General features: G+C 46.0%; 1 protein-coding gene across 4 annotated transcripts in view; it reads right to left on the bottom strand.

The window, feature by feature from the left end:
- The window catches only part of PDZK1 (PDZ domain containing 1), a 52,637-nt gene that overhangs the window by 24,852 nt on the left and 13,869 nt on the right, over positions 1-13,916 (bottom strand). Inside the window, exon 2 of one of the 4 annotated variants that reach the window (XM_088835665.1) lies at positions 12,810-12,925. The exons of 2 other annotated variants lie outside the window; for them this stretch is intronic. The gene's annotated coding sequence lies outside the window, so the exon portion shown is untranslated. Of the gene's footprint in view, positions 1-12,184; positions 12,252-12,809; positions 12,926-13,916 lie in introns of those variants that run through there. One more of the 4 variants, XM_055401626.2, reaches the window with a different exon arrangement.

Below are 13,916 nucleotides of genomic sequence, written 5' to 3'. Positions count from 1 at the left end.
AGGCTGTTGTACTAATCCCCCTCATGTGCAGCCTGACCCCGCACCTCTCCATGAGAATGGAGGTGAAAGAGCTGGAGGAACTAGAGAGGACTGAGCCACATGTGGTATTAAGTCTTCAATCCTGTCCTCTCAGATTTCTCCGTACAGAGACGGCCTCAGACAGGACAGGTCCAACAACACAGGTGTACACAACATTTATTTACACTGACCATGAGATACACCAGGTCCCGGTGACTCTCCCTAATTACTGCCTACCTCTGCTGCTAAGTCATGTCAGTCGTATCCGACTCTGTGCGACCCCATAGATGGCACCCACCAGGCTCCTCCATCCCTGGGATTCTGCAGGCAAGAACACTGGAGTGGGTTGCCATTTCCTTCTCCAATGCAAGAAAGCAAAAAGTGAAAGTGAAGTTGCTCAGTCGTGTCCAACTCTTCACGACCCCACGGACTGCAGCCTACCAGGCTCCTCCGTCCATGGGAGTTTCCAGGCAAGAGTACTGGAGTGGGTCGCCAGTGCCTTCCCCAATTGCCTACCTCACTCACACACAATTTTGTTTTGGATTTGAGAGGGTAACAGGCAGAAGGCCAGAGGTCCCCAAGGCGCAGGAGGAAATAAACTGTAAGTGACAGTTTTTTTCCTTCTCTACACAAAATTAAAAGAGGCTTCTTTTAAACCTGTGTTGACTACACCTGATTCTGCCTTGAGATAACCAATGCATTTTTCTTATGGAAACGTTTTTCTTAAGCTATGTTAATGAAACTATGTATTTGCTTTGGAATCTGCCTTTCTTCAAAATGGTTCTGCCTAAGACTGACTTTTTCTTTTCTCAAACCTTGAGCTGATAATGGCTTGCTGCTGCTGCTGCTGCTGCTAAGTCGCTTCAGTCGTGTCCAACTCTGTGCGACCCCATAGACAGAAGCCCACCAGGCTCCTCCGTCCCTGGGATTCTCCAGGCAAGAACACTGGAGCGGCTTGCCATTTCCTTCTCCAATGCATGAAAGTGAAAAGTGAAAGTGAAGACACTCAGTCATGTCCAACTCTTCACGACCCCATGGACTGCAGCCTACCAGGCTCCTCCGTCCATGGGATTTTCCATGCAAGAGTACTGGAGTGGGGTGCCATTGCCTTCTCCGATAATGGCTTAACAAACCAGTATTTATATAAGTTGTTTTATGACCGGGAGATAAAACTCATATTGTGGGAGAGGGGCCCAATGAAACTCCCTCAGCCTTGAGGTGTCTCTCTTATCTGATTAACAGCTTTCTAACAGACAAAAAACACCTTGCTAAAAACTAGCAAGGGGGCATTCTTTCTGCTCCCTTCTGATGTTTATGTCCGAAGCTTTCTCCCTCTCATTCATACTTTAATAAAATTCTGTGACACAAAAAGCTCCAGTGGTCAAGCCTAGTCTCTGGCCCTGGATCGAAATCCTCTTCTCCAGAGGCTGCACAGAGTGGTGCCTGCACAATTCTGTCTTCTGAGGCCACTGCCCAATGTGAGCACAGCTGTGCTTCTGACTCCTCTCAGCTCTGAGCTGCCAGAACGCCCTGATCCTGTGGTCACTTTCTCATTCTGTCTGCTTCCCCACAGGCGGCATACTTTCCCTGGACTTATCGCCCTTGCTCAGTTTTTTTCCGGGCTTCCCTCGTAGCTCAGTCGGTAAAGCATCTGCCTCCAGTGCAAGAGACCTGGGTCGGAAGATCCCCTGGAGAAGGAAATGGCAACCCACTCCAGTATCCTTGCCTGGAAAATCCCATGGACAGAGGAGCCTGGTGGGCTGAAGTTCGTGGGGTCCCAGAGTTGGGCACAACTGAGCGACTAACACTTCACCCTTGATACTTTTTCTACTTCAAGCCTTAGACTTCCCATCTGTATGGACTCAATTGTTTCACTCCCAAAATTCATATGTTGAAGCCTTAGGACTATTTGGAGATAGAACCTTGTAAAGAGATAATTAAGGTTAAAAGAGGTCCAAAAATGTGGGTCTGGCATCTTTATAAGAAGACACAGAAAAGCATATATGCAGAGAAAGGGCCGCGTGAAGACACAGTGAGAAGGCTGCCATCTGCAAACCAGCAACAGAGGCCTCAGGAGAAACCAGCCCTGCTGGCACCTTGACTTTGGACTTCTAGCCTCCAGAACTGTGAAGAAAGAAATTTCTGTTTAAGAAACAAAGGATTCTGTTATGACAGCTAGGAGACTAATTCATCTTCCAAGTAACACTGCCTACTTGGGCTGAGTGTTAGAGAGAAGTCAAAAAAAAGAAAGAAAAAGACCCACAAGTTCATGCCTTGGTGACTGACTGATAAGTTGTACCATTAAAAGATGGTATAGTCATGAAGAATGATATGGCAAAGTCAGTTTGAGATGGTTTTAAATCAGAGGACTTAAAAAAAAAAGGAATTGAATATCTACTTCACTTTACACACAAAAATTAATTCAAAATCAAAGAAAAAATTAAGAGCTAGAACTGTTTCTTCTAAACTCTTAGAAGAAAATATGGGGATAAATCTTCAAAAGGTAAAAATTTTTAAAAATCAGAGGATTTGGTAGAACATCCTGTAGGCAGACAGAAGTGTGGACCTGGAGCTCGGGCAATGGTGGCCTAGAATCCTCACAGCAATGCTATGTGACGCCCAGGAGTAAGAACATGAAAGTGGCGGAGCCAAGGATAAAGCCTTGGGCAATACTGATATCTAGGTGACAAAAAGGAACCTGAGAAGGAATAATCAGATGGCCAAGATTGTACAGTCCAATCTAAAAGAGGAATTTCAAGACAACATAGCTAACAATGCAAAACCCTGCTAGGCGGTAAAGAGAATAGAAACAGAAAATGCCACTAAGTTTAGAAAATGGAAGTTCAGGGCAGAGAAGGGACTAAGAAGCGAGTGAACCCTCGTAAATAACAGAGGCGGAGGACAGATGCACCCTGAAGCAGATCATGAGGGGACTGGGGTAGCAGTTTGAGGGGAAGCAGGGTTAGTGGACGGGTTTATTTATTTATTTATTTTTGACAGGTTTATTTTTAACGTTTGTATCTCAAGGGATGATACAGACAGATAGAAAGTGGGTTTGGCCTTGATAAGACGGAATACTCCTACTGAGGCAGGAGAAGAGTGGGGAAATGGGACAAACAGGAAGATAAGGTCAACATACGGAGACAAATGAGGAACTCTGAGAATGTGGACCATTCCACATTCTCCACTGGGCCCCAGACTGATAAATCAGTGCAGGTGGCTACGAGAGGAGTGTGGATTAGCAGTATTTACCTCCAAAGGCCACTGCTATCAGGAAACAAGAGCCCAGTATGCTGGATCTTCTAATCTCTCAAGAGAACTTAAAAGTCCAGATTTATGTGAAATGTCCCCATATTTAAAAACAGGCAGCTATTTCAAAGTTTTAAAAAAAACTTCATGTAAAGTAAACAGAATTGGACCTCTGGGCTGCAGTTTATAATCTTGACAAAAAGGCTATCCAAAGCCTCAGCATTGTTTCACTATAAACAGGCAACACGTTGAATAAAAATTTCTAAGTAACAACTTAGGCCAAAATATATTTTTTTCATTAGACAGATATCGATCTCATGAATTTATACAAGACCAATCAGCATGATTTCTCAGGGCTTTTTCTCACTATGTATTGGGTTTATCAAAAAGTTCGTTCAGGATTTTCCATAAGAGCCTATGGTAAAACTCAAACAAACTTTTTGGCCTACCCAAGACATCAAGCATAGAAGAAGAAAGTGGTCACTTTTACCCCAGGTTGGAGCATGACATGTTTAAAAACAGACAGCTAGGAGGTGAGGGTTTTTATGTTTACAATGAGCCCAGAGTTTATTAAAACGTGAGACTATGAGGCTGTGGTGAATTGTGAGGAAGAGAAACTGCATGAGGGCTTCCCAGGTGGTGCTAGTGGTCAAGAATCCACCTGCCAATGCAAGAGACACAAGAGACTCAGGTTTGATCCCTGGGTCAGGAAGATCTGATGGAGTAGGAAATGGCAACCCACTCCAGTATTCTTACCTGGAAAATTCCATGGACAGAGGAGCCTGTCGGGCTACAGTCCTTGGAGCCACAAAGAGTCGGACACGACTGAGCATGCATGCAGCGCTGAACTACAAAGATGGAGTGATGGGAAAGATGACGTGTTCTCGCTTCTGTTCTAGTGTTCCGGCTGGGCAGGATGATGGGGAGAGGGAGGAGGAGGGGACTGAGGGAACAGTTTTGAAAATTAAGCGGCTGACATAGGAAAAGTCATCTTAAACAATGTTTAGAACACAGTTCAGTTCAGTTCAGTCACTCAGTCGTGTCCGACTCTTTGCGACCCCATGAATCACAGCATGCCAGGCCTCCCTGTCCATCACCAACTCCCAGAGTTCACCCAAACTCATGTCCAAAAATCTAAACATAGGTATGTGGCTGATGTGAAGGGAGTTTGTTTTTATTTCCATCTTCCCTGAGCATTCCAGTCTGGATAAAGTACATTAGAAAGAACCAGAGTTTTAAAGCTAAACCCACTTTTTAATTCCATTGTCACCACTTGCTAGTTATGAGAACATGTGTGGCTTCCTTAATTTTGACCTGGATATAGAAATACACCAGAAATAGGAAATGTACAGGGATCAATGCACCGGGCCAAGATCACTGAAGATGGATGGCATAGAGCAATCTAAGCACAGTGGCTGGAGCAGAGAAGCCCACTCCAGGTGAACCATATTCCCTGCTCTCTGGTGGAAGTCCTCAGTCCATGGGAATCCCATTCCCTGTGATGACATTTGAGCAGTGTTTCTGATTTCCCTTGTGAAGCAGACAAGAGATTGAGAAATGGACTAGGGATGAGCAGGCTTCTTAATTGTCAGGTCAGAGAGTCTCTGTCTCCTCACTCTGGACCACCTCTGCAAAGTTAGTTTTAGCTGCTGAAAGTTGGCTGAAGATTTTGTTCCCCCATGAAATCAAGCTCAAATAATGAACTCCGATTTCCCTAAGAACTACCATGTAATACTGAAAGCTAGGGAATTACCAAAATGGAACCAAATGTCATGTGTTAAGGAGGTAAAAGATTCTGGGGAGATTTTACAGAACTAAGCTGGCCGAGAGTCCAAACATCTGGAGAAAATGATTTCTAACAGATGTGAGTACAAGTCAGAGCAGCCAAGGGACCCACATACAAGGGTGGAGAAGATGGAGCAAGGGAAGTGTCACTGACATGCTGAGGTCTGGATGGATCGTGGTCACAGGGGAGTGACCAGGGAACAGGTCCACTCACTGGACCAACGTCACTGGATTTCCAAAAGATTAGAGAAAGGATGTGGGATAAACAGCTTTCTGCTTGGAGGGGAAATCAGAAAGGGGCTGTAGTCAGTGACAGCCAGGGGCAATGACTACTGTCAGGAAAGAAAATACCCAGCACTGTCTTCTTTGTCTTTCTCCTCAAATCTAGGATGTAGTGGATCATTCCAGCAATACAGTAATCTACTACCATCAGTCATGAGTGCTTTGGACCAACCACCATCTTATCTAGATAAGATGGAATAAAATAGATACTCCATCTATTTTATAAGAGGAAAATGGTTAGGAATCAATGGTTCAGACAGTGTCAGACTGCAAAGAAAACCCAACCTCTCCTTACAAGGCACTTATAACCAACACCCAAGGCATGAAAAACTCAAACAAAAGCTGAGCAAGATAGTGGGGAATAATGTTTAATCCTAGTTACAGCAACTGTAGGAGGATGTTTGTATAACCTAGGATGTAACCAGAGAGTAAACTATTTCCGTTTCACTGAAATGGAGAGGGCAGGAACTCTCAGCTAACATTCAAACTGAATGTTACTCACTTTAGACTGCACGGAGATCCAACCAGTCCATTCTAAAGGAGATCAGTCCTGGGTGTTCATTGGAAGGACTGATGCTAAAGCTGAAACTCCAATACTTTGGCCACCTCATGCGAAGAGCTGACTCACTGGAAAAGACTCTGATGCTGGGAGGGATTGGGGGCAGGAGGAGAAGAGGACGACAGTGAATGAGATGGCTGGATGGCATCACCGACTCGATGGAGGTGAGTTTGAGTGAACTCTGGGAGTTGGTGATGGACAGGGAGGCCTGGCTTGCTGTGATTCATGGCGTCGCAAAGAGTTGGACACAACTGAGCGACTGAACCAAACTGAACTTACCCTAAAACTCCATGCTGGTCTATAGAACACTTTGAACTTCAGCAAGAAGAAAGCAACCTTCCCAGGAAGCTCAACCAGGCATATCCACACATCATGCCCTTGTGAGAAATGCTGCCTCTTCAGCATTTCTGTGTAATGGGTTAGACAAAGAAATCACTAGACTTTTGTTGGGCTTCCCTGTTGTCTTGGTTGGTAAAGAATCTGCCTGCAATGCTAGGAGACCTGGGTTCAATCCCTAGGTCGGGAAGATCCCCTGGAGAAGAAAATGGCAACTCATTCCAGATTTCTTGCCTGGAGACTTCCATGCTCAGAGGAGCCTGACAGGCAAGTCCATGGGGTCACAAAGAGTCGGACACAACTGAGTGACTAACACAGACTTTTGTTGGAAAACTACAACTGGTAGAGACTGGTGATGTTATGTCAGCACCTATAGACCATCAGAGAATCCTCTGTAGCTGACAGCCCTGATCAAGGGCTTCTGTGCTGGGCCAGGTGTGTCTGCCTTCTTTCACAGCCTGCCTAAGAGCCTTGGGAGACACTGTTTCTTTCAACAACATAAAAGAAATCCTATTGTATCTCAGTTGGTATTGACAGATGTCTCAAGCAAGGAGGAGATAAATGAAATTCAATTTCATTCTTCTTCAAAAATATTTTACCTAGAGCAGATCCAGTATCTTTGCTGCAGATTATATTTAAGTCAGCTGGATTCCTCCTTTAAAAAGCAAGAGGTGTGGAAATTCAAAACACTCAAGAGTATTAGTTTTAAATTAGTATCAAAAATAGAAAAATAAGTGGGGCCCCAAGATATGTTTTTACTTTCCCACTGTAAAGATTACTGTTTGGTATTCAGTTCAGTTCAGTCACTCAGTCGTGTCCGACTCTCTGAGACCCCATGGACTGCAGCATGCCAGGCCTCCCTGTCCATCGCCAACTCCCGGAGTTCACTCAAACTCATGTCCATCGAGTCGGTGATGCCATCCAGCCATCTCATTCTCTGTCATCCCCGTCTCCTCCCACCCCCACCGTTTGGTATTCAGTTCAGTTCAGTTCAGTCGCTCAGTCGTGTCCGACTCTCTATGACTCCATGAATCACAGCACGCCAGGCCTCCCTGTCCATCACCAAGGCAGCCATAAATTTCAAGTATGGGAAATTAATGAAATGTGTTCCAGTAGAGAAGAGTGCTCAGAGGCCCAGTGAGTGATTCTTGTTTCTCTTTTATGATAAGGAATGGAATCTTCTTATCTTGAAATTCATTTGGCCTGCTGGCACTGAATGCCCCTCCCTCCACCCACCCATCATGAATGATACTTTGTCTTAGAAGACAGGACTCCTGGTTGGAGTTCAAGGCCTTCCCCACTCTACTTGCTGATCTAAGAGTTCTGCAAGTTGGGAGAGAGACGAAGTCAATATCATGTGGAAACAAGAGTCGCCCTTAGAGAAAGGATACTTTGTGCTGCTGACAGAACTGGTACCTGAAAATAGCCAAACTATCCTGAGGACTGACCAGAACGAGAGTGTCTCCCAAAGTAGGTATCTTGCTTTTCAATACCTTTTGAAACTGCATTTCTGCCCCCTGGCTTTTTTCCCTGTAACTTAAAGTCCTCTGGCCTCTCCCAGTCCCTGCCTCAAGACAAATTGCCTGATCTTTCTTTCACCATGTTAGTCTCTAAAAATAACACTTAGGTAGGTAGGTAGGTGATGTCGCTCAGTCATGTCCGACTCTTTGCGACCCCGTGGACTGTAGCCTACCAGGCTTCTCCGTCCATGGGATTCTCCAGGCAAGAATACTGGAGTGGGTTACCATTTCCTTCTCCAGGGGATCTTCCCGACCCAGGGATTGAACCCGGGTCTCCCGCATTGGAGGCAGACGCTTTAACCTTTAACCTTCCCTTTTAGCCACGAGGGAAGCCCCAAAATAACGCTTAACCTAAAATCCACTACAGATTGTCATACTGAGAGAAGTCAGTCAGACAGAAGGAGAAATAGCATTTGACATCCCTTATACGTGGAAGTCAAAAAGAAATGATACAAACGAACTTACAAACAGAGAACAAATTTTTGGTTGCAAGGAAATGGGGAAGAATAGGGGGAAGGGATAGTTAGGGAGTTTGGAAAGGTCGTGCACACACTGATATATTTAAAATGGATAATCAAAAAGGACGTTCTGTGTAGCACATGGAACTCTGCTCAATGTTATGTGGCAGTCTGGATGGGAGGAGGGTTTAGGGGAGAATGGAAACATGTATCTATATGGCTGAATCCCTTTGCTGTTCACCTGAAAATATCACAACATTGTTCATTGGTTATACTCCAGTACAAAATAAAAAGTTTAAAAAAAAAAAAAAAGAACCTGAAAGTCCAAACTCCTTGATCAGGCTTCGAGGCACAACATAACCAAGCCCAGCTTTATCCCCCTCTGCTCTCAGTGGCACACAGGTAGTCACCCACACCCAGCCCGCCCTTTGCTCGCCCCACATGCTCTGCCTGAAACACCTCCAGCCCCCACCCCCGACTATTTATTTATAGTAGGTCACATTTTTTTCCAAGTGGATGAATTAAAGACCTAACCATATTCAAGGCTCAGTTCAAATTTTAGGTCATATACAAATCCTTGCCTGACCACTACAGTCTGAAGGAATCACTCCAGCCTCTAAACTTCAACTAGAAAAGAAAACGTCTGTTATTGTTATACACAGTTATTGAGCTCCTACTAGGTTCCAAGCACCTGCCTAGGTTACATTTTATGAGTTCTCACTTAATCCTAATGGTCCGCTCGCTTCACAAGAGAAAAGTCCCTGAAAATGTAAGCTGGTTTTCCATGGGTATTTGGATAAGCAGCAGAACCTGGATTTAAACTCAGTTGAATCTGGTTTCCTCCCACCACCTGCCCAGCCTCCCGACCATGAGGGCTGTGTTAAGGAACCCAAGTAGTTAGACTGGGAGGAGGAAGGCATTCCAGGCAAAAGGAATAGCAGAGGCAGGTTCACGAATGGGCGGGGGTTGGGGGGGCTGCTTCCTTGGTAGCTCAGCAGTAAAGAGTCTGCCTGCCAATGTAGGAGATGTGAGTTCAATACCTGGGCAGGGAAGATCCCTTGGAGGAGGAATGGGCAACCTACTCCAGTATTCATGCCTAGGAAATCCTATGGACGGAGGAGCCTGGAGGGCTACAGTCCATAGGGTAGCAAAAAGAGTTGGATATGATTTAGTGACTAAGCAAGCACACATGTTCACGAATGGTGAATCTCGGACCACAGCTGCCATGGAGTTGAGTAGGAGCTATCTTTCATATTTATCAAAACTCCTCCCCACTGCTTGGGTTCCTTCCTTCCTTGGGGTCATGCCCATCAGAAAACTGTCTGCTGATCATCAGAATAGTAGCACTTAAGGTGCAAGAGGCACTGTGTGCTTCTCCAGCCTCATTCTCATAACTCTCGTAGGTTCTATTACGCCCATTTGACAGATGAGAAAATAAGCAATTTCCTCATTTCCTCATGAGAGTAAGAATACATCTGCTCTGTAATTCAGGCTTCTAATACTTAATCATTTATTGATGATGCTCACCAGGCAAAGAGATTATCATGAAGGAGCAAGGAAAGGAGATGCTGAACTCCTTAGGAAAATATGTCTAGTTCTAGCTCTGCCTCGCCACTGTCATCAAATTCTTGTGCAACAAATATGAAAGTCATTTAACCAAGATGTCCAGAGACGTCCATTCCCACTCCATCAGATTTAGGACCTTAGAGACTCCCAGGTGGCACTAGTGGTAAAGAACCCGCCTGCCAATTCAAGAGCCACAGGAGTCACAGGTTCAATCCCTAGGTCAGAAAGATCCTCTGGAGGAGGGCATGGCAACCCACACCAGTATTCTTGCCCAGAAAATCCCATGGGCAGAGAAGCCTGGCGGGCTACGGTCCATGGGTCACACAGAGTTGGATACGACTGAAGTGACTTAGCGTGCACACAGGCAAGGACCTTAAGTGCCTGAGAGAGTATCAGAGTTCTTCAGCCTCCTCCTTGATAAAAGCATTATCCAAACATACTGACTCTAGCAGCTCTCTCCCTGCCACACTAACTTCCATTTATCGGCGAAGCTAAGCATCTACTCTATGCCAGGTATTGTTCTAAGAGCAGGTAACACAAAGGTCAAGACCCCTGCTCTCTAGAGCTTAACATCTGCCAAAGGTGACAAAAAGTAAACAAGATGATTTCTGATGATAAAGGCTACAATGATGAGATCTGGTGGTGAGGTGGAAGGAGGAAGCTGAATTTAAAAGCCATTCCTGGGAAGATGACATTCCCATTCATACCCAGATGACAAGCAGGAGCCAGCCTTCAAAGCTCCAGTATCTATCATATTTCGGGGGCTGAAAATGACACCAGCAATCATCTAGTCTCAGCCCCTTATTGATAGATGAGTAAACAGAGACTCAATGAGATGATATGCAAATTCGTTCCACATTTCTTAAGGACTTCCCTGTTGGCTCAGACGGTAGAGTCTGCTTGCAATGCGTGAGGCCTGGATTTGATCCCTGGGTTGGGAAGATTCTCTGGAGAAGGAAATGGAAACCCTCTTCAGTATTCTTGCCTGGAAAATCCCATGGACAGAGGAGCCTTGTGGGCTACAGTTCATGGGGTCACAAAGAGTCAGACACACTGAGCAACTAACACTTTCACTTTCAATGAGATTAAAACACAAGATCTCCCAGCTAACCGCAAGGCTGCTGCACTGTTCCACAGGGCCTTTGGAGACACATATTTGAAATGTAAGCACATTTGTGGTTATGCTTGAACACATATTTCTAATTTTATTTTCAATACAGCCTTGGGGAAAAGATGAGAGGCTTTGATAGGCAATAAACTTGAGGATCCAGTTGGCAAAGGGACTTGTCTAATGGCCTGTCACTAACAACTGAATCAAAGCCCAAGTTATTTGTATTCCAGTCCCATGTTCCTTCCCTGGGATGAGAAAGAGTTGTCTAACCAGTGGTCTATGAACGTAAGACATCATTACTAGCAACTTCATAGTTTATGGTGCAAAGAACAAACAAAAGAGTCAAAGATAAGAACAATTTACTTTGTCATAACACAGAGACTCAAAGTCCCTGAGGTATTTGCTGCAGGGAAGAACATGTGACTCCAAGTAACTAGACAACCATGGCCTGAGACAAAGAGCCCCTGTGCCTTTTGGAAACAGGACTGAGAGTTTGCTCATGGCTGCAACGTTGCAGGAACTGTAAGTGAAGAGGTTCCTGCAGAGCCAGCCAAGACCAGGAGTCTCCTCTGCTGGGGAGCCCCGAGACTACAGTCACACTTAAGTCCCTTGACCACTTCCGCTTAGGAAATAAGTTACTAAGTAGTGGCTCCCAAACGTCCCTTCCCACAAGAATCATCTGAAGGGATGTTGAAGAAGAAGAAAAAAAAAATGTTCATGGCCTCACAAGATCCAAAGAACTAGACACTCCAGAGGGTAAAGTCCGGGGATCTGTCTTAAAATTCGGTCAGCCTAAAAATCCACTGACTTTTCTTATTTCTCAGAGCTATAACATGATAAAAAGCATTTTTATTATCCAGTGAGAAAGTTGTTAGGTTGTATCTTTTAACGGCTGCTTCCAAAAGAAAATCTCTACTACCCAAAGCCCTTGAACAGTGGGAAGAGAATTTCCCTGTAAATCTGTGAAGTTTGTTGTCTCCCTCCCTCTGACTACATCAAACGCCCGTGCAACCCTGGGAAACCTTGCTCTGAGGGTCAGATTACCTATTCTCGTGAAGCAGACCCCAGCCTGTGAAGGTCCGGGTGTCTCATGCACAGAGAACCTGAGTGTGGAGAATCCCTCACCCCCCAATCCCACCATCACCAAAGGGGCCTGCCTGGCCTCTTCCCCACCAGACTCTCTTCTGCCCTGGACAGCCAGCTACTACATAGAAATGGAAAAAGAAAAAGAAAGAAGAGGGTCTGGGCCTGCCTAGGTGGTCAGGGCCCTCAGTCACGGGGACCCCGAGTCCGTTCTTACCTAGGTCCTGGAGGAAGAAGAGCCACTGGCTTCACCAGGCAGTTCTCTCTCTGCTGGTGAGCTCTAGCTGGAACTCACTGGACTTTGAACAAAGGTTGATTTAAAAGCTGATATATTTAACAGGGATGTGTGGTCTGAGTTCAAATGACCTCTGTCCAGCTTGCTGTCAGCTGGCTGGGCTCTGAGCTGGGAAAACCTGGAAAACTCAGCAAACCCAAGGCTCGGGCCCACCTGCCTAGAGAGGTGCTCAGAGGCGGGAGGGGAAGCCATGGAGAGGGGCCTTCCACTTGGCAGATGTCTCAGTCACACCCAAGCAATACCGAAGCCTCAGAGCCACCACTGTCCCCCAGGCCAAGGGCAGCGCTGATCACCAGCACCTGAGCACCCTGAGGTCTTCCTGGGGAGCAGTACGTGTGCCACCTCGCCCATAGGAGGCCACAGGCCAAGAAGTCCTGGTAAAAGGAGCAAAGCTCCGTGTATGCCCACCCTGCCTCCTCTCCACCTGGCATTCTTACTTTGCAGGCCCCCTAGAAGCTGAGCCAGTAAAGCCCTGCTCTTATTTCCCAGCTCCTTTGCTCTCCTCATACACTCTCTCCTCTCTCTCTTTTTCCTTTCTCTGTCTCACCTGAGGGTGCTCTGTTTCTCTTCTCCGACAACCGGTTTCCCCGTCCACGCTCAGAACCTCTCAGGCAAGCCCTCCTGGACGGGTGGAGGCACTTCCACAAGCTCCTGGGCCAGCACCTGGGAAGTACAGTGGCGTCTTGAGCTCAGCTCCCAGCCCCGAGCAGCTGATCCCTATCAGCAGCACCCACACAGGCAGACCCACTGCTGGGCTTCTCACTGACCTGGATCTTCAGCCCACACTGGAAATCAGGGCAAGAGATTGCTCCGAGCAGTGAAGCGAAGAGAACCACAGGCTGAGGACAGGGTGGCCTCGCCCTCCTCCACCTGCGTTCCAAGGGCCTCTTGTCTTTGCTGGGCCTTGGCTGCTCTCAGGCGAAGGCATGGCAGGAGCCAGAGGGTAAATGGTCAACAATGACAAACATCTGAGTAGCTAGCTCATATCAGGTCATCTCCACCTTCACATCTACCTGGGCCTCCTACATGTCTTCCAAAGTGGAGAGTAGAAGGGGAAAGATCTGGATGTAAGATCAGAACACCTGGATTCAAATTCTGACTCCATCACTTACCAAGTGTTTGATCTAGAGGAATTTATTTATTTTGACTGCCCTGGGTCTTCATTGCTGTAGTCAGACTTTCTGTAGTTGCAGTGATCAGGGGCTACTCTCTAGCTGTGATACATGGGCTTCTCATTGAGGTGGCCTCTCTTCTCTTGTTATGGAATTCAGGCTTTAGGGTGTGTGGACTTCAGTAGTTGTGGCACACAGGGTCAGTTGCCCTGCAGCATGTGGGATCTTCCTGGACTAGGGATTGAACCCATGTACCCTGCATTAGCAGGTGGATTCTTAACCACTGGACCACCAAGAAACCTTGAGGAATTAATTTTTAACTCTGAGTCTCACTTACTTTCATCAGGTACATGGTTGTTATAACATTGTTTTTAGAAGTTTTTTTATATTAAATCAAAACCTCTCACTTCTGCCCCTGAGTCCTCATGGCTTCCTCTGAGATACACACTTAGTCTACTCTTTATCTGCATAGCAGCTCTTCAAATATTTGAAAGCTGATGTATCCCCCATGTGTGTGTTAGTCGCTCAGTCATGTCCAACTC

The sequence above is a fragment of the Moschus berezovskii genome, chromosome 4 (genome assembly GCF_049115385.1).
Source record: "Moschus berezovskii isolate FMDL1 chromosome 4, NW_MosBer_1.0, whole genome shotgun sequence".
Classification (NCBI taxonomy): Eukaryota; Metazoa; Chordata; class Mammalia; order Artiodactyla; family Moschidae; genus Moschus; species Moschus berezovskii.
Note: the sequence above shows the minus strand (reverse complement) of the source record. Positions and strands in the feature narration are given on the sequence as shown.